This window comes from Notolepis coatsorum (assembly GCF_963971535.1).
Source record: "Notolepis coatsorum genome assembly, chromosome: 7".
NCBI lineage: Eukaryota > Metazoa > Chordata > Actinopteri > Aulopiformes > Paralepididae > Notolepis > Notolepis coatsorum.
The window spans coordinates 154,064,418-154,088,253 of NC_140171.1; the positions used below are offsets into that span (position 1 = coordinate 154,064,418).

The 23,836-nt window shown below is 44.0% G+C and overlaps 1 long non-coding RNA gene across 1 annotated transcript; it reads right to left on the reverse strand.

The window, feature by feature from the left end:
* Positions 1–1,928: 1,928 nt before the first annotated feature.
* LOC311231544 lies at positions 1,929–5,533 on the reverse strand. Its single transcript, XR_014619881.1, has 6 exons — positions 5,381–5,533; positions 5,153–5,243; positions 4,638–4,823; positions 4,306–4,452; positions 3,048–4,114; positions 1,929–1,943 (listed from the first exon to the last, which is right to left on the reverse strand). It is a non-coding gene; the product is annotated as an uncharacterized lncRNA (long non-coding RNA).
* Positions 5,534–23,836: the final 18,303 nt, after the last annotated feature.

The window sequence follows — 23,836 nt, forward strand, 5'->3', positions numbered from 1 at the left end:
CTGTCTTCACACAGTGAACATCGATCGGTGCAAATAACTCGAAAAAACAACATGATTTGGACGTATATACTATTATACAACCTGGAAATGGATCGGGTATTTCGACATCCCATAATGGAAAAAATTCTGTTCCACGATCATCTGCCAGCGGCGCGAGGAAGCCACGGTAAGATTCAGAATTATTTTCTAATGTCTAATATACTAACTGCTATGATGAACATATGACCCACATTAGATGAATGGTATAACGCTGCCCACGGAATTATAAACGCCCCCTAGCCCATCCGGTCAACATCAGATGACGTGTAGTAACTTCTAGAACCACGTCCAGTTGAAATTTATTATCTGGCACAGATCGCTATCAAACTGGATTTCATCATCAATATAATGCATTTGGAGCTATAAATCACGTTCTGGAGAAAGCTGCAGAAAGAGATGAAAACATACTTATACTTTAGACCATATTTTAGTATGAATATGTGAATGAAAAAGTTTAACGTTGCTACACCATGAACAATACATATAGGACATTGAATGGGCCCTAATAATGGCAATCTAGCAATAGAATTTAAAAAGTTATAGCCCTGCAAAGAAGGGGAACTTCTCCATGTTAAATAGAGCTGGCAACGGATGGTATATCATGAATTTAACCTCCGGCAGCTAAAGTGTTAAGTACGAAAATAGAACACTTTCTAAGAATTGTTGATAAATGAGGGCCCAGGGGGGTAAAAAGTACCCAGAAATTATACTTAAGTGAAAGTATGGGTACCGTCTCAAAATCGTATTCAAGTAAAAGTCAGAGTATGGCTAAAAACACACTTGAGTAAAAGTCAAACATTTTCTACTTTTAAATGTACTTAAGTACTAAAAAGTCAAAGTAAAAACTTGTTTTTATTGCAAGGGATAGACTCAAACTCATTCCATCGTGGGCCAAGTTTTCATTTGATATGAAATTATTCTTCTGATAGCAGGTGTTTAATCAAAGATCCCCGCTTCCTAGTCTTGCACAAGGACCAATCAGCAATGTAATCAGCCAATGTAAATTACCCAGTATGGTTGTCAATATCCCAATGTACCCAACCCCCCCCACACAACCTCCTCCAATGTACAGTTGCTACGTCAAATGTATATACTCCCTTTTCTTGACTCCTTCTGTATCACAAACAGTACTGTATTTGCAAATCTGGTATGTCATAAATGTATAGATGTAGCAGTACTGACTATCTGTATGTCATGTATGTCATATATGTCCTGATGAATTGAAAATGGGGGACCCTGATGTAAACAAGACGAAAGTCTTTCTCTGGTCTGCATCCCCTTAACAATTGTGTGTATTGAGCTGTACTGTATTGTACCCATTCTACAATCTGTTAATAAAGTTTTCAATCAATCAATCAATCAATGGGTATGGGTGGGTACATTTTCCATTGGTGGGGATTTGGCTGTTTTTAAATAAAGTGTGGCCGTAGGATTAATAGCGTTAATGTTAGTTCGGACAGTGAAACAAATACTGTATACTAATTAAACCTGCAAGATTTGTACTTTGTACTTGTAGGTCTGCATTTTAAATGTAAGGAGTAAAAATGTATTTTTTCCCCTCTGAAATGTAATTGAGTAAAAGTACAAGTATACAAATCTAATAATACTTTGAGTAAAGTACAAATCCCCCAAAACGGTACTTGAGTATTGTAACAAAGTACAATTACTCAAGTACTTTACACCCCTGGTTTTGCCAAAGATAAGAGGGTGTCTAGAAGGCATCCATGTTACAGCAGGCTACCTGTGACAACAGAAGAAGAACGCTCTGTGGATGTTACATTACAGCAGGCTACCTGTGACAACAGAAGAAGAACGCTCTGTGGATGTTACATTACAGCAGGCTACCTGTGACAACAGAAGAAGAACGCTCTGTGGATGTTGCATTTGTGGAATCCTCGAAAAACCTAGAGCAGTGGTTCTCAACTGGTCTAGCCTCGGGACCCAACATTTTCCTTAGTCATTAAGTCGCGACCCAACATTTTGAACCACTATGATTTATGTAAAAATGAAAAAATTGCAGTAATACGCAATCTTTCAAAACATGAAATAAACACAAAAAAGTGCAACAAAAGTGCAACTATTGCTAAAAACCCAATGAAATAAAATAATAATAAATAATTATGCTTCTTAGCAGACTTCTTAGCTTAACATACCGGTAACATACCTAAGTTTGGGGGAACTAATGGGATAACTGGGGTGGCAACAAAAGTGGAACTAGGGCTAAAAACCCAATGAAATAAAATAATAATAAATAATATGCTTCTTATCAGATTTCTTAGCTTAACATAACAGACCTAAGTTTGGGGGAACTAATGGGATAACTGGGGTTGCAACAAAAGTGCAACTAGGGCTAAAAACCCAATGAAATTAAATAATAATAATAATAATAATAATAATAATAATAATAATAATAATAATAATAATAATAATAATAATAATAATAATAATAATAATAATAATAATAATAATAATAATAATAATAATAATAATAATAATAATAATAATAATAATAATAAATAATTATGCTTCTTAGCAAACTTCTTAGCTTAACATAACAGACAGTAAGTTTGGGGGAACTAATGGGATAACTGGGGTTGCAACAAAAGTGCAACTAAGGGCTAAAAACACAATGAAATAAAATAATAAATAATATATCCTTCTTAGCAGACTTCTTAGCTTAACATCCCAGGGAACTAATGGGATAACTGGGGATGTTGTTTGCTCCTGACAAGAGTCTCAAAGTCTGGGGTGATGGTAGACAAAGCAACTCTGAGGTCATGCTCAATGTCCAATCTGTTCCTCCGCTTTGTCTTCAGCTGGACCAGAGCTGAGAAGCCACTTTCACAAAGATAGGTAGTGCAAAAAAAAGTATAAAAAAAAAAACTTTTATTTTTAACTTTATTTTTAATTTTTAATTTATTTTTTTTTAACACACACATCCGCGACCCACTCAAAATGGCCCCGCGACCCACTTTTGGGTCGCGACCCACCAGTTGAGAAACACTGACCTAGAGGATGTCTTGGCAGCTTAATAAATTCCTGCCATTACAAACACATTTGGTAAACAGCCTTATGGACCGAGCACTTCAAACGACAGATGTTTGATTATTTATTATTATTGTTTATTTAACTTCACAAATATGAACCAATTGCATTTAGAGGGGGTGTGGATTGGGGTGGTTCCTATATTGAATAGTTAAAAGATTAGGAAACACATGTACGATATTGTCTTTTCAAATCCATCAAAAGGGGAAAAATGGCAACAACGTGTGTTTCACCAATCACAATCAAATAAATGAGATGATAGCATAAAGATAATGGCTAGCGTACTCTGGTTGAAGGACACACCCGGGCAAGAAGGGGGAGCAATCGGTGGTTTGTAGCATAATTGTTCACGTCTCGTCACAGATTATGTGCTTGTATGTCAATATTCTCCTACAATGCAGGGGATCTTCTGTCCTTTGTGGGGTACATTAATACAATTTGAAATGATTTAACTCGACACACCATGACCAATGCATGCTATGATATGTCTTTTAATTTTCTATTCATAAAACCAACACCAGTTACAAGACCGAATGATTACATGGAAGACAATACTCACATTGATCACCCTAATCCCACAACCAACGTAGCGTAATCTCAGACAGAGTAGAATGTGTGGATTAAAGATATACTGACACGACACAGTGTAAGTTCTCTCTCTGCAGTACAAAACCAACGTAGGTTAAAGAATGTTATTGTTTGTTAAAGAACGCTGGAATGTCAAATCAAACGTCTGCTCAGAGACCATACAGCCGGATATACTGCTTCGAGTAAAAGCAGATTGAGCTGATTGAACTACCTCTGAAAAACCTTTAACATGGATGATAAAAAGGTTGGTCCACCTCTAATGCATGAGCACGTTATGCAGTTGTGAAGACTGATATATAATTATACAGACATGATATATGATGACTGTATATCAGTGTTTTCCCAGGGAACAGGAAGACACACTGTATTCACTCTGTGTGGGCTGGTGACTTAGCACGCCCTCAGTCTGCAGTATCTGAAAACCCAGCGGCGGTCACGAACACTGCAAATGAAAAACAAGCACTTATTACCACATAGGAAAATGCATGCTAAAACATTCGGATAGAATAGCCTCATCAGTTGTTTGATCATTATTAGGATTAAAAAAATTGCTTTGCATACGTCAAGAGGTGTAGTACTTGAACAATATATAATACTATACGCTGTAATGAAGTAATAATGTTCTATCCTTACTAGCCATTGAAAGTACTCCTCTTCACAGCGGTAAGGTAGTTGGCACCTGGGACATACCACTGATAATTATGATAGGTACCAGTATATGGAGTGTTGTAACAGTCGTAGGTGCAACGATTTGGAACTGAACAGCAGTAGAATCTCCACCTAATTGGAACAAATTATGTAAACAAGTGAAACATGGATTTAGTGATACATGTGCCTCCCACCCCCTTCCACACAAACACAATCATACACAAACACACACACACAATTGATGTAAAACGCAATTGTTCATGTTATAGGGTACGTCACTTGTAACTGAAAAAAAAAAATTGAAAATAAAAACTCACTTCCTGTCCTTGGTTTTGGGGTCGTACTGACTGTACACGCCGGCCATCACACCGTTGTCGTCACATTTGATTTCATTGGAGTCTGTCACCGCCAGCCACGTGCATGTTGGACACGTGCCGACAGGAAAGGTGCGCTTGCAACCAAAATCCCACCGGCGATCTCTAGTTTGTCCATGTTTGTATTGGCTAAAAGAAAAAGACGAGAAAAGAAAAACATTGAAAGTTGAAATATCTCAACAACTTTTCATTTTGACTTGCAGAATGCTCCACTGATGCACCACCACATACATGTTTGATTCATAATAACAGATGAACTGGAGCCGAAGCTGGACAATGAAGTTACAGAATTTCGCTCTAGTATTTTATCTTTACCCTAAATCAGAGTATGCATCTTTATTTACACTGCAGGCCTTTCTAACAGTTATTTAAACATCTAAAAGCAACCCTTTATTTATTAATTAAAATTGAATTTAATTTTTTTTTACATTGGATAAATGAACGGCTATACGTCTTACCTGGTCACAGAGGAGAAAGACTCTCCAATCTGACATTGACGAAGCAACACTTCAGTATAGTCATTGTCCCATGCTGCGGTTTTGTGTCCCGCTAATGAAGAAACATGAGTAGACGCTGGATTAGAGGTAACAAGACAAGGAATCCATACATAACATAATGGCCCTGTTTGAAGCAATAGTCAGAGAAAAGCCACTGTACAGTAATGCATGACACGTCTGTGTTCTTACCTGTCAAAAGGACGAGGAGCAGAAAGAGTGGAATCATGTCTTCACACCAAGCCCTGCACACAAGGTGCCTTGATGGACACATGACCAGGGATTTATACTTTTAAACAAGGAAGATGGCAGCATGCCAGGAACAGAGCATTTTACACTTGGCTTCACGTGTGATGTTTGGAATGGAGAAGAACAAGGTGTTTAAGTTTCAAGTTTCTTCTGGACTCTAAGGTATTAGCCATCAGATTACAAAAGCATATGACGTCTTTAGTTCACCCGTTCATTTTTTGGAATGCAGGTGTTCAATTTTCAAGTTTCTTTATTAGTTGTCATACAGAAATACAGAATACTTTTGCATGAAATGCTTCTTTCTGTTTTTCTCCTGAGAGTGTGCTAGATAAAATAACAAGATAGTATAAAATAAGTAAAATATAAGTATAAAATAGAAAGTCAAGTACGTAAACAAGTGTAAACAAACAAAAATGTTCAATATACATATATACAGTATATGTACAGTCTATACCAGGGGTGGGCAATTATTTTTCCCAGGGGGCCGAATGAGCAACTGAAAATATGTTGGAGGGCCGGGCCAAAATTCCAAACTCAATTATGCATAATATACATTTTATTTCTATATAAAAAGCAGTAAATGGCATTGTTTTGACCCCTGGTAAGAGTGTATGTTATTATTTGGCAATTAAAAGGTGAGGTTAGCTTTCAAAAATATCATTTATTCAAATAGAATTTATTTCCAAAATTATAAACAATATGTGAAACATTAATAACAAAGGGCATTTTGAGTTTCATATACTATTGAAACAAGGATTTTCTTAGCTTTCTAAAGACATGACATTTTTACTTTACATGCCTATATTAAAAATTTTATGTTTTCAGAACTGTGCAAAAAAAGATAAAAAAAAAGATCAAGTGTCCCATTTCACTTGTTATATTTCCACATTTTAGTGTTCTTCAGTTCTTTTTTTTTTCATTCAGTGTGAGAAATCCAGTCTCTGTTGAGCTTTAACAAGTCCATCAAAGTCAGGTTGCATGTCTGAGGTGGAGATGCGAAGCACAGCTGCCAGATGTTCATCAGTGAGAGAGGATCTGTACCTGGACTTGGTAAACGTCATGACTGAGAATGTCTGTTCACATAATGTAGGTGGATCCAAAGAGAACCAACATCTTCTGAGCATGTTTCCTCATGTTTGGAAAGTTCTCCTCCTTGAGAGCAGAGTAGAACTCTAGCAGTGATGCTGACTTAAAGTGCTCTTTCAGTAGTGAGACTGCAGGTCAATGAGTTCAAGCTGAACAACTATCAACACTGCAGGTAAAGGGAGAGGAAACCAGCTGCATTTCATCCTCAACCTTTTTGAAATCTTGAAAACGCCTTGAAAATTCATCATGCAGTGCTCCCAACATGGATGAGTACCTGTGCCGGTGATCAGCTGATGGTTTGACTTCTTTCAGGGTTTTCATGTGTTTGAGATTGTTGCTGCCTAGTTGCCTTGAAATTAATTGCAACTTTGTCATGAAGGCTTTCACATGGCTATGCATTTCATGAGCAAAAATGCCCTTGCCCTGCAGTTGTGTGTTCAGTAGGGATGGGTACCGCTCACATTTGAACCGATACGGTACCGGTACCTGTGAATCGATACCGGTACCCAACGGTACCTTTTTTCTGTACTTTAGTCTCTAAAAATGTAATCTACCTACCTCAGTTGTGAAAAAAAAATCCAAACTTCAAAAACCACACTTTCGACCTTTTTCGGCTTGTCCCGACTGCTTTGTTGTTGAATCAAGTCAAATCCTAGGTAAGCGTATATTGTGCGTGTGAACGTTGACAGGAAAAGAAAAAAGTAAAAGAAAAAAAAATATATATATATATATATATATATATATATATATATATATATATATATATATATATATATATATATATATATATATATATATATATATATAAAAAATGTTTAATAAAAATGATTTATTATCATGAAATCTTTCGCGGGCCGGTCAGAATCATCCTGCGGGCCGTATCCGGCCCGCGGGCCGTACAATGCCCAGGTCTGGTCTATACAATGCAGATACAGTACAGTGTAGAAATGGTGAGGTATAGCTTAGCTTGTGGTGCCACCTTGTGGTGGTGAGGTGCAATGAGGTGCATGAGATTGATGTGCGGATCTCCTTACCAATAAATATAAAGTGTGTTAGTGTCTAAAGTGTGTAAAGTGGGTGCTACAGTGTGTTGTTTATTTAAAGTGAGTGTGTGCGTGTGGATGTGTGTGCTGTGGTAGTATTTGATGGTTTGTTATTATTCATTGACCATCCTGATGGCCTGGGGATAGAAGCTCCTTCTGAGTCTCTCTGTGCTTGCCATGAGACTCCGGTATCGCTTGCCTGACCGCAGCAGTTCAAAGAGGCAGTTGTTTGGGTGGCTGGGGTCTTTGATTATTCTCTTAGCCTTACCCATGCAGCGCTTGTTGTAAATGTCTTGGAGAGTGGGAAGCCCCCCTCCAATTGTCCGTTCGGCTGAACGGTCCACTCTCTGTAGTCTGCTACGGTCTTGTGCAGTGCTATTCCCAAACCAAGAGGTGATATTGCCAGTCAGGATGCTCTCTATTGTGCATGAGTAGAAGTTCTTGAGGATCTTCTGACTCACTTGGAACTTCCTTAGGCGCCTAAGGAAGTAGAGGCGTTGTCGTGCCTTCTTGATAACACTGTCAATGTGTGTGGTCCATGTCAAGTCCTCGGATATGTGGACTCTGAGGTACTTAAAACTGTTCACTCTGTCAACCGGTGCCCCGTTGATGCTGAGGGGGCTGTAGTCCCTGACCCCCGACCTCCTAAAGTCCACAATCTTTTGTTTTGCTGACGTTCAGGGAGAGGCTGTTCTCTTGACACCATCCCGCTAGAACCTTTACCTCTTCCAGATAGGCCCTCTCGTCGTTTGCAGAGATCAGGCCCACCACTACTGTGTCATCAGCAAATTTGATGATTGTGTTGTTGTGGTGACCGGAGTGCCGGATGTCCCGCGATGATGTCGGGGAGTTCGCGACCCTCTCTGCGCCACCCCCCTTCCCCCTGTCTCCGGCTGTCCCTGAGCAACGACCGGAGTGTTGAATGTCCCGTGACTAAGACGGGGAGGACGTGACCCTCTTGCGCCGCCCCTGTGCCTCAAATAGATCCGCTATCAACTCTATCTTTAATCTTTCAAAATGTTCAGTTGCTATCGCTATTAGCTCTATCTTTAATTTTTCAAAATGTACAGTTGCTATTGCATGCACTCATCTGTGTTTCACCACACACATGAGTGCATGCTTACCAACTGTCCGTCTGCAACACTACTATCACCGACATCTAAGAAGGGAGATCCCCCCTTGAACGGCCCTTCTAAGGTTTCTCTCCTCCACATTGCCTGTGGAGCTTTTTTTCCCTATTGTTAGGTTTTAGTGAGTTTTTCCTTACCTTCGCGTGGGGTATGTCTGGGAGTGCTTGCATTCTTTCATTTATTTGCATTCATCTAAAAAATGTTTGGACCCTATGGTGTTCTTGTTCTGTTCTTGACTTATTGTTATGTTGTCTTCTTGACTTGTTTAAAGAAGACCTGTACGGCCCATGGGGACATTAACGTGTGTTGTCGGGCCCTATAAATAAATTTGATTTGATTTGATTTGTTCCGCTGTGCCACACAGTCATGTGTGTACAGGGAGTAGAGGAGGGGACTCAGAACACAGCCCTGGGGGGCCCCTATGTTGAGAGTGATGGATGAGGAGGTGCAGTTACCTGCTCTCACCACCTGGGGTCTGCCCGTCAGGAAGTCCAAGACCCACTGGCAGAGGTCATAGTTCAAGCCCAGGTCCTTGAGCTTGGCTATGAGTTTGGAGGGGACTATGGTATTGAATGCTGAGCTGTAGTCGATGAATAGCATTCTCACATAGTTCCCCTGTCTCTTGTCCAGGTGTGATGCTGCTGTGTGCAGCACATGGGCTATGGCGTCCTCCGTGGACCTGTTGGGGCGGTATGCAAATTGCAGGGGGTCCAGGTTGATGGGGAGGGAGGAACAGATGTAGCCCTTCACTAGCTTCTCAAAGCACATCAGAGCTACAGGGCGGTAGTCATTGAGGCAAGCGGGCTTGGATTTTTTGGGTACAGGGATAATGGTAGACTTCTTCAGACAGGTGGGGATGACAGCCTGTTCTAAGGACAGGTTAAATATGTCAGTGAATACCGGGGCCAGTTGGTCGGCACAGACTTTTAGGACGCAGCCGGGGATACCATCCGGTCCTGCTGCCTTCCTGATATTCACTTTCTTAAAGGTCCTCCTCACCTCATGTTCTGTTATCCTGAACACTGAGTCTCCATCGGCAGTGGCCCCCCCTTCCATTGCAGTGGTTTGTATGCTGGTGATGTTATTCACAGCCTCAAACCTTGCATAGAAGGTATTGAGATCATTTGCCAATTTCCCTGTTCAGCTTGAGGGAGGTGCCTTTGTAATCTGTCATCGTTCTGAGGCCCTGCCACATACCTCTAGAGTCAGCCTGTTCATATTGAAGTTCAATTTTATCCCTGTAGCGCCATTTTGCCTCTATTACTGTCCTCCTTACGTTGTATCTCACCACCTTGTGGTCATTCATGTTGCCTGTCACAAGCTCGTCGTTGTATGCTGAGGTGCGCGCTTTCAGAGCCTCACGGACGGATTTGTCTACCCAGGGTGGCACGAGAGATTGGATGATGTGGGGTGATCAACAACTTTATTATCCAGGGCATGTTTTTATGAGTATGTATGTTCTTCTACAGAAATGCCCTGCTACATTACAGTTAGGAGCTGCCCAGTACATCACAGTCTGTTGACCACTAGGAGCTGCCCAGTACATCACAGTCTGTTGACCACTAGGAGCTGCCCAGTACATCACAGTCTGTTGACCACTAGGAGCTGCCCAGTACAAGCAGTATTCTACTGTTGACCACTAGGAGCTGCCCAGTACATCACAGTCTGTTGACCACTAGGAGCTGTCCAGTACAACCACAGTCTGTTGACCACTAGGAGCTGCCCAGTACATCACAGTCTGTTGACCACTAGGAGCTGCCCAGCACAAACACAGTTTGTTGACCACTAGGAGCTGCCCAGTACAAACACAGTTTGTTGACCACTAGGAGCTGCCCAGTACAAGCAGTATTCTACTGTTGACCACTAGGAGCTTCCCAGTACAACCACAGTATTCTACTGTTGACCACTAGGAGCTGCCCAGTACAACCACAGTCTGTTGACCACTAGGCGCTGCCCAGTACAACCACAGTCTGTTGACCACTAGGAGCTGCCCAGTACAACCACAGTCTTCTACTGTTGACCACTAGGAGCTGCCCAGTACAAGCACAGTCTGTTGACCACTAGGAGCTGCCCAGTACAACCACAGTCTTCTACTGTTGACCACTAGGAGCTGCCCAGTACAAGCACAGTCTGTTGACCACTAGGAGCTGTCCAGTACAACCACAGTCTTCTACTGTTGACCACTAGGAGCTGCCCAGTACAACCACAGTATTCTACTGTTGACCACTAGGAGCTGCCCAGTACAACCACAGTATTCTACTGTTGACCACTAGGAGCTGCCCAGTACAACCACAGTCTTCTACTGTTGACCACTAGGAGCTGCCCAGTACAACCACAGTATTCTACTGTTGACCACTAGGAGCTGCCCAGTACAACCACAGTCTGTTGACCACTAGGCGCTGCCCAGTACAACCACAGTCTGTTGACCACTAGGAGCTGCCCAGTACAAGCACAGTCTGTTGACCACTAGGAGCTGCCCAGTACAACCACAGTCTTCTACTGTTGACCACTAGGAGCTGCCCAGTACAAGCACAGTCTGTTGACCACTAGGAGCTGTCCAGTACAACCACAGTCTTCTACTGTTGACCACTAGGAGCTGCCCAGTACAACCACAGTATTCTACTGTTGACCACTAGGAGCTGCCCAGTACAACCACAGTCTTCTACTGTTGACCACTAGGAGCTGCCCAGTACAACCACAGTATTCTACTGTTGACCACTAGGAATTGCAACGACAAGCAGCAATCCTCACTTAACACTTTAACAGGGAAACGCATCATAAGAAGTATGAAAATGTCAAAAAATAAAAGGTTGGTGACAAAAACCAGGCCAATGAAAAGAGTAAATGTGAGAGGGAGGGACGAGGATGCAGGCCTGTATGTGTGTCTGTGTGTAGCTGGCAGCTCCTAGTGGGATATATACGCTAGTTGCTTTTTTTTTATAGATCAAGTCAATTTGTTGATTATTTGTTGCAGCCCTATTGTTTATAATTTTCCAAAACAAAACTCATTATCTTACAAACTTTGTAAAACCAGAGACAATCTTCACTGAAACATTTATTGACCCTGGTACTGTGCATGACATCAGTACGAGGAAGCTGCCAGGTCAATATTCCTGGAACAGGGAAGTACACTTAATTAAAGATTACTGGCATTTATACTTTTGTACAAGGAAGATGGCAGCGTGGGAACGGAGCTTCACGTGTGATGTTTGGAATGGAGAAAAACAAGGTGACACGAGAGATTGGATGATGTGGGGTGATCAACAATTATCCAGGGCATGTTTTTATTTTTATTATCCAGGGCATGTTTTTATGAGTATGTATGTTCTTCTACAGAAATGCCCTGCTACATTACAGTTAGGAGCTGCCCAGTACAACCACAGTCTGTTGACCACTAGGAGCTGCCCAGTACATCACAGTCTGTTGACCACTAGGAGCTGCCCAGTACATCACAGTCTGTTGACCACTAGGAGCTGCCCAGTACATCACAGTCTGTTGACCACTAGGAGCTGCCCAGTACAACCACAGTCTTCTACTGTTGACCACTAGGAGCTGCCCAGTACAACCACAGTCTTCTACTGTTGACCACTAGGAGCTGCCCAGTACAACCACAGACTGTTGACCACTAGGAGCTGCCCAGTACAACCACAGTCTGTTGACCACTAGGAGCTACCCAGTACAACCACAGTCTTCTACTGTTGACCACTAGGAGCTGCCCAGTACAACCACAGTCTGACACTGTTGACCACTAGGAGCTGCCCAGTACAACCACAGTCTGACACTGTTGGCCACTAGGAGCTGCCCAGTACAACCACAGTCTGACACTGTTGACCACTAGGAGCTGCCCAGTACAACCACAGTCTGACACTGTTGGCCACTAGGAGCTGCCCAGTACATCACAGTCTGTTGACCACTAGGAGCTGCCCAGTACATCACAGTCTGTTGACCACTAGGAGCTGCCCAGTACATCACAGTCTGTTGACCACTAGGAGCTGCCCAGTACATCACAGTCTGTTGACGACTAGGAGCTGCCCAGTACATCACAGTCTGTTGACCACTAGGAGCTGCCCAGTACATCACAGTCTGTTGACCACTAGGAGCTACCCAGTACAACCACAGTCTTCTACTGTTGACCACTAGGAGCTGCCCAGTACAAGCACAGTCTGTTGACCACTAGGAGCTGCCCAGTACAACCACAGTCTTCTACTGTTGACCACTAGGAGCTGCCCAGTACAACCACAGTCTTCTACTGTTGACCACTAGGAGCTGCCCAGTACAACCACAGACTGTTGACCACTAGGAGCTGCCCAGTACAACCACAGTCTGTTGACCACTAGGAGCTACCCAGTACAACCACAGTCTTCTACTGTTGACCACTAGGAGCTGCCCAGTACAACCACAGTCTGACACTGTTGACCACTAGGAGCTGCCCAGTACAACCACAGTCTGACACTGTTGGCCACTAGGAGCTGCCCAGTACAACCACAGTCTGACACTGTTGACCACTAGGAGCTGCCCAGTACAACCACAGTCTGACACTGTTGGCCACTAGGAGCTGCCCAGTACATCACAGTCTGTTGACCACGAGGAGCTGCCCAGTACATCACAGTCTGTTGACCACTAGGAGCTGCCCAGTACATCACAGTCTGTTGACCACTAGGAGCTGCCCAGTACATCACAGTCTGTTGACCACTAGGAGCTGCCCAGTACATCACAGTCTGTTGACCACTAGGAGCTGCCCAGTACATCACAGTCTGTTGACCACTAGGAGCTGCCCAGTACATCACAGTCTGTTGACCACTAGGAGCTACCCAGTACAACCACAGTCTTCTACTGTTGACCACTAGGAGCTGCCCAGTACAAGCACAGTCTGTTGACCACTAGGAGCTGCCCAGTACAACCACCGTCTTCTACTGTTGACCACTAGGAGCTGCCCAGTACATCACAGTCTGTTGACCACTAGGAAGTGCCCAGTACATCACAGTCTGTTGACCACTAGGAGCTGCCCAGTACATCACAGTCTGTTGACCACTAACAGCCAGGGCAGGGCCGTAGCCAGGGTTTAGAAATTAGGGAAGTCCAGTTATTTTTTTGGTACCAGACCGGCCCACTATAATCGGTCGGACACCACCCACCAGTACACCATCCTTGCGGTCCACTTAAATATGCGTACCTACTGTACTATTCCCCCAACCCACTACAAAGCTGGATAGTAAGTGCCATGGACAAGTGGACCAGTGTACTCACTCGCTCTTGGCTGAATCTTGTTTTGGGTGGTGATGTAAAACACCTGCATCATAGCAGGCTCAGGATGGGCAAAGTAGTCTATAGCCTGTTCATCCCTGTCTCTCTCCTCCACAACCTGGCTTGACTAGACATAAGGAGAGAGAGATGATTACAATTAACTGGTACATTCAGGTCCAGAATTGTTGGAATTCCCTGACAAAGATGTGCAAAAAGCTGTACAATTTAAACAATACCATACTGGTAATGAGCAAATAGTTGTTTATTCAATTAATGCATGGAGCTGTTTCATCTTATTTCATTTGCTACTAACTACTCAGTTCATACAGATTTCAAGTATCCAAATATTAATGATGAATATTGCATAAGATTTACACAGCCTCTTAGCCTGCGACAGCCCGCCGGCGGGACGTTTTTCGGACTTTTTGCAACCGCCACTTTGGCGACTCCTAGTGGCTCGGTGTGCATATTTTGTAATACAATATATATCGAATTGAAGGCTTATTTGTTGCCTGTCGATAGCGACAAAATCCGACAAAATCCGACAAAATCCGTTTAGCGGTTCTCGAGTTACATGCCGGTATTTGAGGCTTGTGCAAAGTACACGGTATTGCGCAAAATACCACTCCCGACTCAGGCTGCAGTAGTTCCGTAAATCTAGATCCGATCTCGAAAATGATTGTGGATCGTTGTAGCCAATGAGTGTGGCGTCCAATGATACCCCATGTGGGGAATCAGTCTGTTGACCACTAGGAGCTGCCCAGTACAACCACAGTCTTTTACTGTTGACCACTAGGAGCTGCCCAGTACAACCACAGTCTTTTACTGTTGACCACTAGGAGCTGCCCAGTACAACCACAGTCTTCTACTGTTGACCACTATGAGCTGCCCAGTACAACCACAGTCTGTTGACCACTAGGAGCTGCCCAGTACAACCACAGTCTGTTGACCACTAGGAGCTGCCCAGTACAACCACAGTCTGTTGACCACTAGGAGCTGCCCAGTACAACCACAGTCTTCTACTGTTGACCACTAGGAGCTGCCCAGTACAACCACAGTCTGTTGACCACTAGGAGCTGCCCAGTACAACCACAGTCTGTTGACCCCTAGGAGCTGCCCAGTACAACCACAGTCTGTTGACCACTAGGAGCTTCCCAGTACATCCACAGTCTGTTGACCACTAGGAGCTGCCCAGTACTACCACAGTATTCTACTGTTGACCACTAGGAGCTGCCCAGTACAACCACAGTCTTCTACTGTTGACCACTACGAGCTGCCCAGTACAACCACAGTCTGTTGACCACTAGGAGCTGCCCAGTACAACCACAGTCTGTTGACCACTAGGAGCTGCCCAGTACAACCACAGTCTGTTGACCACTAGGAGCTGCCCAGTACAACCACAGTCTTCTACTGTTGACCACTAGGAGCTGCCCAGTACAACCACCGTCTGTTGACCACTAGGAGCTGCCCAGTACAACCACAGTCTGTTGACCACTAGGAGCTGCCCAGTACAACCACAGTCTGTTGACCATTAGGAGCTGCCCAGTACAACCACAGTCTTCTACTGTTGACCACTAGGAGCTGCCCAGTACAACCACAGTATCCTACTGTTGACCACTAGGAGCTGCCCAGTACAACCACAGTCTGTTGACCACTAGGAGCTGCCCAGTACAACCACAGTCTGTTGACCACTAGGAGCTGCCCAGTACAACCACAGTCTGTTGACCATTAGGAGCTGCCCAGTACAACCACAGTCTTCTACTGTTGACCACTAGGAGCTGCCCAGTACAACCACAGTATCCTACTGTTGACCACTAGGAGCTGCCCAGTACAACCACAGTCTGTTGACCACTAGGAGCTGCCCAGTACAACCACAGTCTGACACTGTTGACCACTAGGAGCTGCCCAGTACAACCACAGTCTGACACTGTTGACCACTAGGAGCTGCCCAGTACAACCACAGTCTTCTACTGTTGACCACTAGGAGCTGCCCAGTACAACCACAGTCTTCTACTGTTGACCACTAGGAGCTGCCCAGTACAATCACAGTCTTCTACTGTTGACCACTAGGAATTGCAACGACAAGCAGCAATCCTCACTTAACACTTTAACAGGGAAACGCATCATAAGAAGTATGAAAAAAATAAAAGGTTGGTGACAAAAACCAGGCCAATGAAAAGAGTAAATGTGAGAGGGAGAGACGAGGATGCAGGCCTGTATGTATGTGTTATGTGTGAGGGCCAGGGCCGCCTCAGGGGGTGTGCGAGCAGTGCGGTCGCACAGGGCCTCGCGGGAAGGGGGGCCTCGCAAAAAAATAAATGAAAAGACCTAAAATCTAGTTTTGCTTATATGCTTATATATTTCACATTAGACACGTTTGTAGAATGTGTCTGACTTGTTCCTGCCTCTGCGGCTCTGCAGACTGCAGTATTCCGGTTTCTGCGGCTTTGCTGCTCTACAGATTTTAGGATAGTGTTTCCGGGCTCTTCTCGGACACACGAGGTACAGGGATGATCTAATTTAGCGCTATTCAGAGGAGCGAGTGGATGTCTTTTCAAAAGCAGCATGGATCAGAAGAAATTACACCGTGGGCCAAGAAAGTCTCCTTCCAACTTTACCATTGATACTGCGTTATTGTGAGTTCATGCAACCTATTATATTCCCGCCGTGGATCTCTCTCTCTCTCTCTCTCTCTCTGGAGCCAAACTGGTCGACTAGCTGTAGCCTGTTGTAGTATGGAGTTAGTAGCTAACGGTGTGTGGCCTGGTGTCAGCGCCTGTATTGCTTTTCTCATGTTGTAGTTTCAGTGGTAACAGCATAGCTTGCTTCTGCGTTAGCTAATGGTTAGCGATAGCCGTGTTAGCCAGTTAGCTGTTTAGCTACGACGTTAGCTGCCGGCTGCGCATGTAACGTTAGTTTGATGCTATCAGTTAGCCTAGGCTAGATTTAGCTGTTAGCTTGTGCTACGACCATTGACATTAGCCGTGAGAATAGCAGGGGGTTCTGGCTTATTTTTGTCCCGCCAGCGAGAGGCCTTTCGTCAACGTGGAGACCTGTGTCGCGGCCTTTCGCCCTGCGTTCCTTGGTGCAGGTAAGATTAATGAAAATGTCATGACATTACCCCACTCTTCCTTCCTTCCCCTCCCGAATGTTTTGTTAATAACGATGTTTTTTTCCAGGCAAAACATATGCTACTTCACAACATTTGGAGATACGACATGTGCTGTGTGTGAATTGTCTTGGTCGTTTGTGTAGCTTGGGTAGCGTTGGGCCGTTGGCCAAAGCTGTGTGTGGCCTGGTGTCACAGTACCTGGCTAGCCTATTTAGCTGATGTCGGCCATTGGCTCCTTGCTGCTTTGGTTTCTCTGGTATAGACCCTCTTCTTATTGGATTTAAGTGTTGATCTTTGTCCTTTTGGATCTCTCATACATGCTCTCTCTCTAACACACACACACATGACAAACACACATGCTCTCTCTCTCTCTCTCTTTCTAACACACACAGTCTGCCTATGGCGGCCTTTCTCGATGGCTAGGCTGTGCTCGCTGAGTCTGTACATAGTCAAGGATCTTCAGTCACAGTGCTCAGGTATTCTGCCACTGTGTACTCTCTGTTTAGGGCCAAATAGCATTTCAATTTCTTTCCAATGTGTCTCTCTCTCTCTCTCTCTCTTTGGATTTAAGTGTTGATCTTTGTCCTTTTGGATCTCTCATACATGCTCTCTTCCTAACACACACACACACATGACAAACACACATGCTCTCTCTCTCTCTCTCTCTTTCTAACACACACAGTCTGCCTATGGCGGCCTTTCTCGATGGCTAGGCTGTGCTCGCTGAGTCTGTACATAGTCAAGGATCTTCAGTCACAGTGCTCAGGTATTCTGCCACTGTGTACTCTCTGTTTAGGGCCAAATAGCATTTCAATTTCTTTCCAATGTGTCTCTCTCTCTCTCTCTTTGGATTTAAGTGTTGATCTTTGTCCTTTTGGATCTCTCATACATGCTCTCTCTCTAACACACACACACATGACAAACACACATGCTCTCTCTCTCTCTCTTTCTAACACACACAGTCTGCCTATGGCGGCCTTTCTCGATGGCTAGGCTGTGCTCGCTGAGTCTGTACCTAGTCAAGGATCTTCAGTCACAGTGCTCAGGTATTCTGCCACTGTGTACTCTCTGTTTAGGGCCAAATAGCATTTCAATTTCTTTCCAATGTGTCTCTCTCTCTCTCTCTCTGTACACTGTATATTGACTGTAGAACGGGAGCTCTCTCTCGCTCTCTCTCTTGCTATATGTTGACTGTATCATGCCCCGCCTCGGGCAGCGCTATTATTTAAGAATATGTTGACTGTATGAAAAAAAAAATATATATATATATATATATATTTTTTTTTAACCTTTTGGGGGGGGGGGGGGGGGGGGGGGGCTCGCGTTTAAATCTCGCACAGGGCCTCGCACTTCTCCCAGGCGGCCCTGAGTGTCATCATTACGTTATCTTATTTTACATGTAACTATCGAGTACCTCCCTTCTCTATCCTTTTTCTCTTTTATCAGGTCAAAATTGAGAGAGTTCGAAATCAGGGTTGCCACCCCTCTCTTCCTATTCTTTTTGCAAGAACTAGAAAATGTATTTCGATATCCAAACTTTTTCAACTTTTCATGCTCTATTTTTGACATGTGTGTTTCTTGCAGGAAGATCACTTGTGTCTTCTCTCTTCTGATTTTTGTCATAATTCTACTTCTCTTAACTGGGTTGCTAAGACCGTTGACGTTCAAAGACGCCATTTTCAAGTTATGGTTTCCCGACATCCCTTTTCCAGTTATTGCATACATTAGCGGCTCCCCTTACCATACATTTTCTCCAGACATTAAACATGTAACATTTAGCACACATAGTGACCTCCAAACGAGGGGGGAACACCCACTCCTCTTCGGTATTTATCCCATTGGTATGTGCGAGGGAAAGCCCCTCGTAGGGAGAGGGCCCATCACTAAGGGTATACGACGAGGTGACAAACTGAAACCCCCCCCATCCCTTAATCCAACGTTAACCAATAAAGAAAGCCTACGCTAATAAAAATGACCTCGCTCCTCCCGGGCGCTTATTTGAACATTACCACGGCCGTCATGACCGGTCCGAAGGATTCCACTCATTGTTATTTACGACGTATGTATTCGCTGAGTTTATCTCTCGCCCTCAGTGCTGCTACTCGACCCCGTCTGCCTGCCTGGTGTTGGTGCCGGTGCCTGGTCCCACTTTCCTCGCCTCCGCGTTCCCTCTCCTCCATCCCTCTCCTTTTCCCCTTCCATTTCTTTCCACCGTGATGCCTCGCCTCTTCAGCTCGCTGTGCGCCTCGGTTGCGCTCGTGTAGGTCTTGACTCCGGTGTCCCAGTGGATCCTCATGCTGTAGTATGGGGTCTGGAAGCGGATTCCTTTTATCTTTAGTGCTTTTTTATACAGTTGTACTCCCTTCGTTTCTTTGCGACTTCAGGTGCATAGTCATGGTCTATATAGATTGTCTTGTTGCCCATTTGTATCTTTCCCTTCTTCCACGCTTCTCTCAGCACCAGCTCCTTGGTCAGGTTTTCCTGGAAGATAACAATAATGTGCCTTGGCGCAGCGCCTTCTGGCGGTCTCGTGGCCTGTGCACGGTGGGCCCCTTGCAGCTTGAGTTCTATGTCCGGTGGGAGCGATAGCTCGTTTTTGAGAAACTGTTTGATAAACTTTGGAACCGAGTCCCCCTCCCTTCCCTCCTCCATCCCAAATATGCGGATGTTGTTCTTCCTTGCCCTGGATTCCAGGTCCACCAACCTGTACTGTGCGACTCTGTGTTCCTCTAGACTCGCTCTGAGTGCATCCGACATCTCCGCCATCCAGTCCTCCATTTCGTCCACTCTTTGATTTAGGCTCTGTATCTCAAAGGCGATAGTATCGAGCTTTGCCTTTATGTCTTCGCTAACTCTCCTGAGCTCTTCTTTTAAGTCGGTTTTCAGTTATTTTATCGCTTCAACTATGCCCACCTGGTCCATGCTCGGCTTGTGTCCCGACTGCACGCTGACGGCCTGCTGTTGGTTGTTTATGCTAGCGGGGGCGTTAGCTTCGGTGTCGGGTCCTTTTGTCGTCTCGTTTTCCGAGTTATTGAATGTTTTTTTCCTTTTTTTCCGGTTCTTCTCTTTCTTTCTCCCACTCATCTACCTTTCTGTCTTGTTTGAACGTTTACTTTGAGTTCTTGAGTGTCTGAAATTCACTTTGCCCGGGAGCTCGGCTTCTTATGCGTCTGTGCTCTCTGCTGGCATACCGGAAGTCAATGTGGCTCTTTTAAGTGAAACGCATCTTTTATTGGCTGACAATGTAAAGCTGGCGGATAAAGTATATCAAAACATAAGCTACTCCTCCTTTGGCACTAAATCCTGTGGTGTAGCTATAGTAGTGAAACGGAAGTTGAATATTAAATTGTTGGACGTATGGTCTGATGCAGATGGTCGAGTAACTATTGCTAAGATAGATTACTGTAACAGGAAAATTGCTTTGGTAGCGGCTTATGCCCCTAACGTTTATGACGCTAACTTCTACGAATCACTCACTAGAGCGATGTTAGATCTCCCTGAGTCAGTGGCGGCCCGTACATTCTTCTCCATGGGGGGCGCTATACCAAACATTTTGCAAACATGTACCACGCATTGGCAAATATTTAATTGGGTACAACTGTCACCATTGCCATCAATCAATTATGATCACAGTCAGTCAAATGCAGCCAATATGCCCTACACAATCAGAGAGAGTGAGAGAGAGAGAGAGAGAGAGAGAGAGAGAGAGAGAGAGAGAGAGAGAGAGAGAGAGAGAGAGAGAGAGAGAGAGCGAGAGAGAGAGATATCGCAACTCTACCTTGTTGTTGTTAAGTTGAAACGCACAGTGGTCCAGCAGGCAGAAGGGCTTGATAAAGTATATCCACTCCACTGTCCAGACTGTGTTGATGTCCATGCATGTCCACACTGCAATCCATATATAGCTTCTTGTTAGCCAAGTTAGCCAACAAGTACTGTGTGAGTGACGAGCTGTGTCTTTGCCCATTTCCTTGTCAAACAGCCTGCAAACTACCTGACGTTCTATCGCCCTGCTCTAAGACAAACTCTAACCTTAACCAACTTTGAAAGAGTGCCTAAGCTTAACCGTCAAAAGAACTTGCCGTCACGCTCTAAGACAAATAGCTGCATCTCACAACAACACAAGTTACACAACAGAAACTGTCGTCGGCCAATCAGAGAGCGTCTCCGCGAAATGCGGGTACGAAAAAAAAACTGACGTCGGCCAATCAGAGAGCGTCTCCGCGAAATGCGGCTACGGAAATTATAGACGCTGCTAAGGCTGCTGGCTTAGACCCCTTCAAATCGCGCCCGGCTTCCATCATAAACATCATATTTCAACGCACAGCGCGTTACGCACTGATTGGCTGCGACGGATACAGCGATGAAACAGTGCACGGCGTGCACTCACACTCAGAGCGCTATTGCGTCTAGCCCGAGACGAGAGAAATACGGCTAGGAGAAATGCGGCTACAGACAGTGAGTCACTTCCTGTTCAGGAAAACGATTATTTATATTTGATATATTAACGTTATATTGTGCATTGGAAACACAAACATACTTAAAATGAGTAAATATTATTCATTTTAAACATGTTTATATTATTTATAGGGCTATAAAACAAAAAACAAAACAAAAATATTTCTTGTTCTTCTCTCTTTTAACCAGGGTTAAGCAGGGGGGTCGGCGCCCGAGCGCCCCTAGTGGCCAGCCGCCACTGCCCTGAGTATTCATTTATAATTGGTGCAGATTTTAATGCCATCTGGGATCCCTCGATTGATAAATCTAGTCTCACCACATCCTATGACCAGAAACAGTCCTCTACGGCACTACAGGCCTGGTCCAAGGACACAGGAGTAAATGATTTGTGGCGATCGCTCAATCCAACGGCGCGAGAGTATTCCTTTTTCTCAGCAAGACACAGGACATTTTCTAGAATAGATTATGTTTTTGCATCCCCTAGACTATTTGATAGCTTTGACGTTGAATTGGGGCCCATTGCACTGTCAGACCACAATTATTTACTCCTAAAGGGCTCATTTAGTAGAATGACATCCCGAGCCCCAAGATGGCGCTTTAACTCGACACTGTTGAAAAACAATGAATTCAACCTGCAATTCTAAAATAAACTCAGTGAATTCCTGCAGTTTAATGCGGGTTCGGTACAAGACCCCAGAACTTTATGGATATCGGTAAAGGGTTTTATCAAGAATAACTACTATTTTTGCCTCCAACCTCTGCAAGAAACGTCTATCCAAATTGGTAGAACTGGAAGTGCTTCACTCTTCGTTGTTCTCCTCTTTACAACGCAACTACTCGTGTCAACTGGAGACTCAAATTAAAGTGTTGAAAAAGGAGATTAACTCCATTTTAAGACAACAATCTGAATTTCAAATACGCAGAACAAGACAACATTATTACTTTCATGGCTCTAAACCTAGTCACCTACTAGCTATGAAGATACGATCCAATGAACAATTTGCTGATATCCCCGCCATTAAGGACCAACAGGGAATTGTTATTACAGACCCCAAAAAAATCAACGAGACTTTTCGTACGTTTTACTCAAACCTGTACAAGTCAGAAGTGATCTTCGATCATAATAAACTGGATAAATTCCTTGATCAAATTAACTTACTTCAACTTTCAAAGGAAGACGCTAAATGGTTAGATGCACCTATTACACTAGAGGAACTTAGGGAGGCTATATCTAAATTGCAAAGTGGTAAAGCCCCTGGCTGGGACGGCATTCCACCCGAACTGTACCTCTCATGTTGGGATGTAATTGGACCCCTATTACTTGATATGATTCTACACTCAGTCAAAGAGGGGAACTTCTCCAGGGATGTCAATATGGCACTCATATCTGTCTACTTAAGAAAGATAAAGACCCCACCGAATGCGGTAGTTATAGACCCTTAAGCCTCCTCGGAACCGATCTCAAGCTGTACGTTAAGGTACTAGCCATCCGACTTCAAAAGCATATGACATCTTTAGTTCACCCTGATCAGACAGGCTTCATAAGAGGCCGCCTGATCACGGATAATATCAGACGGTTACTACATGTGATAGATTCCAGCAAGAATGCCGCTCGTCCTACAGCTGTATTATCCTTAGATGCGATGAAGGCCTTTGACAGGTTGGAATGGTCTTATTTATGGGCAGTACTTAGAAGGATGGGGTTAGGAGATGGGTTCATTCATTCAGGTCAATTCTGCTCCCCACACTTCCCTGTGTCGCGCTCGTCCAGACAGGGTTGTCCTCTTAGTCCCGGACTATTTGCTTTATCCCTAGAACCTTTAGCACAGTATATAAGACAATCCCAGTCCATAGCGCCAATCTCAATTAAGGGCACACAGCATCACATTAGCTTATATGCAGACAATGTAATATTGTTCATGCAAAACCCTACCACCTCCCTACCTCATCTTCTCAAAGTAATAGATGATTTTGGCAATCTATCAGGATTTAAGATAAACTGGCCAAAATCGGCCTTCCTTCCACTTAATGTGACTGCGAAGGCTACCACCCTTCCAGCAAATATACCCATGGTAGAACACTTTAGATGTCTTGGAGTTGAAATATTCCCCACTATAAGCCAAACGGTGAAGTATAATTATTCCGGATTGCTAGATACGATCACAAATGACTTCGGCACTGCACAGAGAAATAAAGCCGACGGGGGTTTAGCCTTTCCAGACTTCTTTAAAGCGTTCTCTTTAAGACCACTGATCACCTGGTTTGATTCTCAAGCATCGGTATCCTGGAGACCATTAGAGGAGAACATAGTGGCACCACATAGACTGCA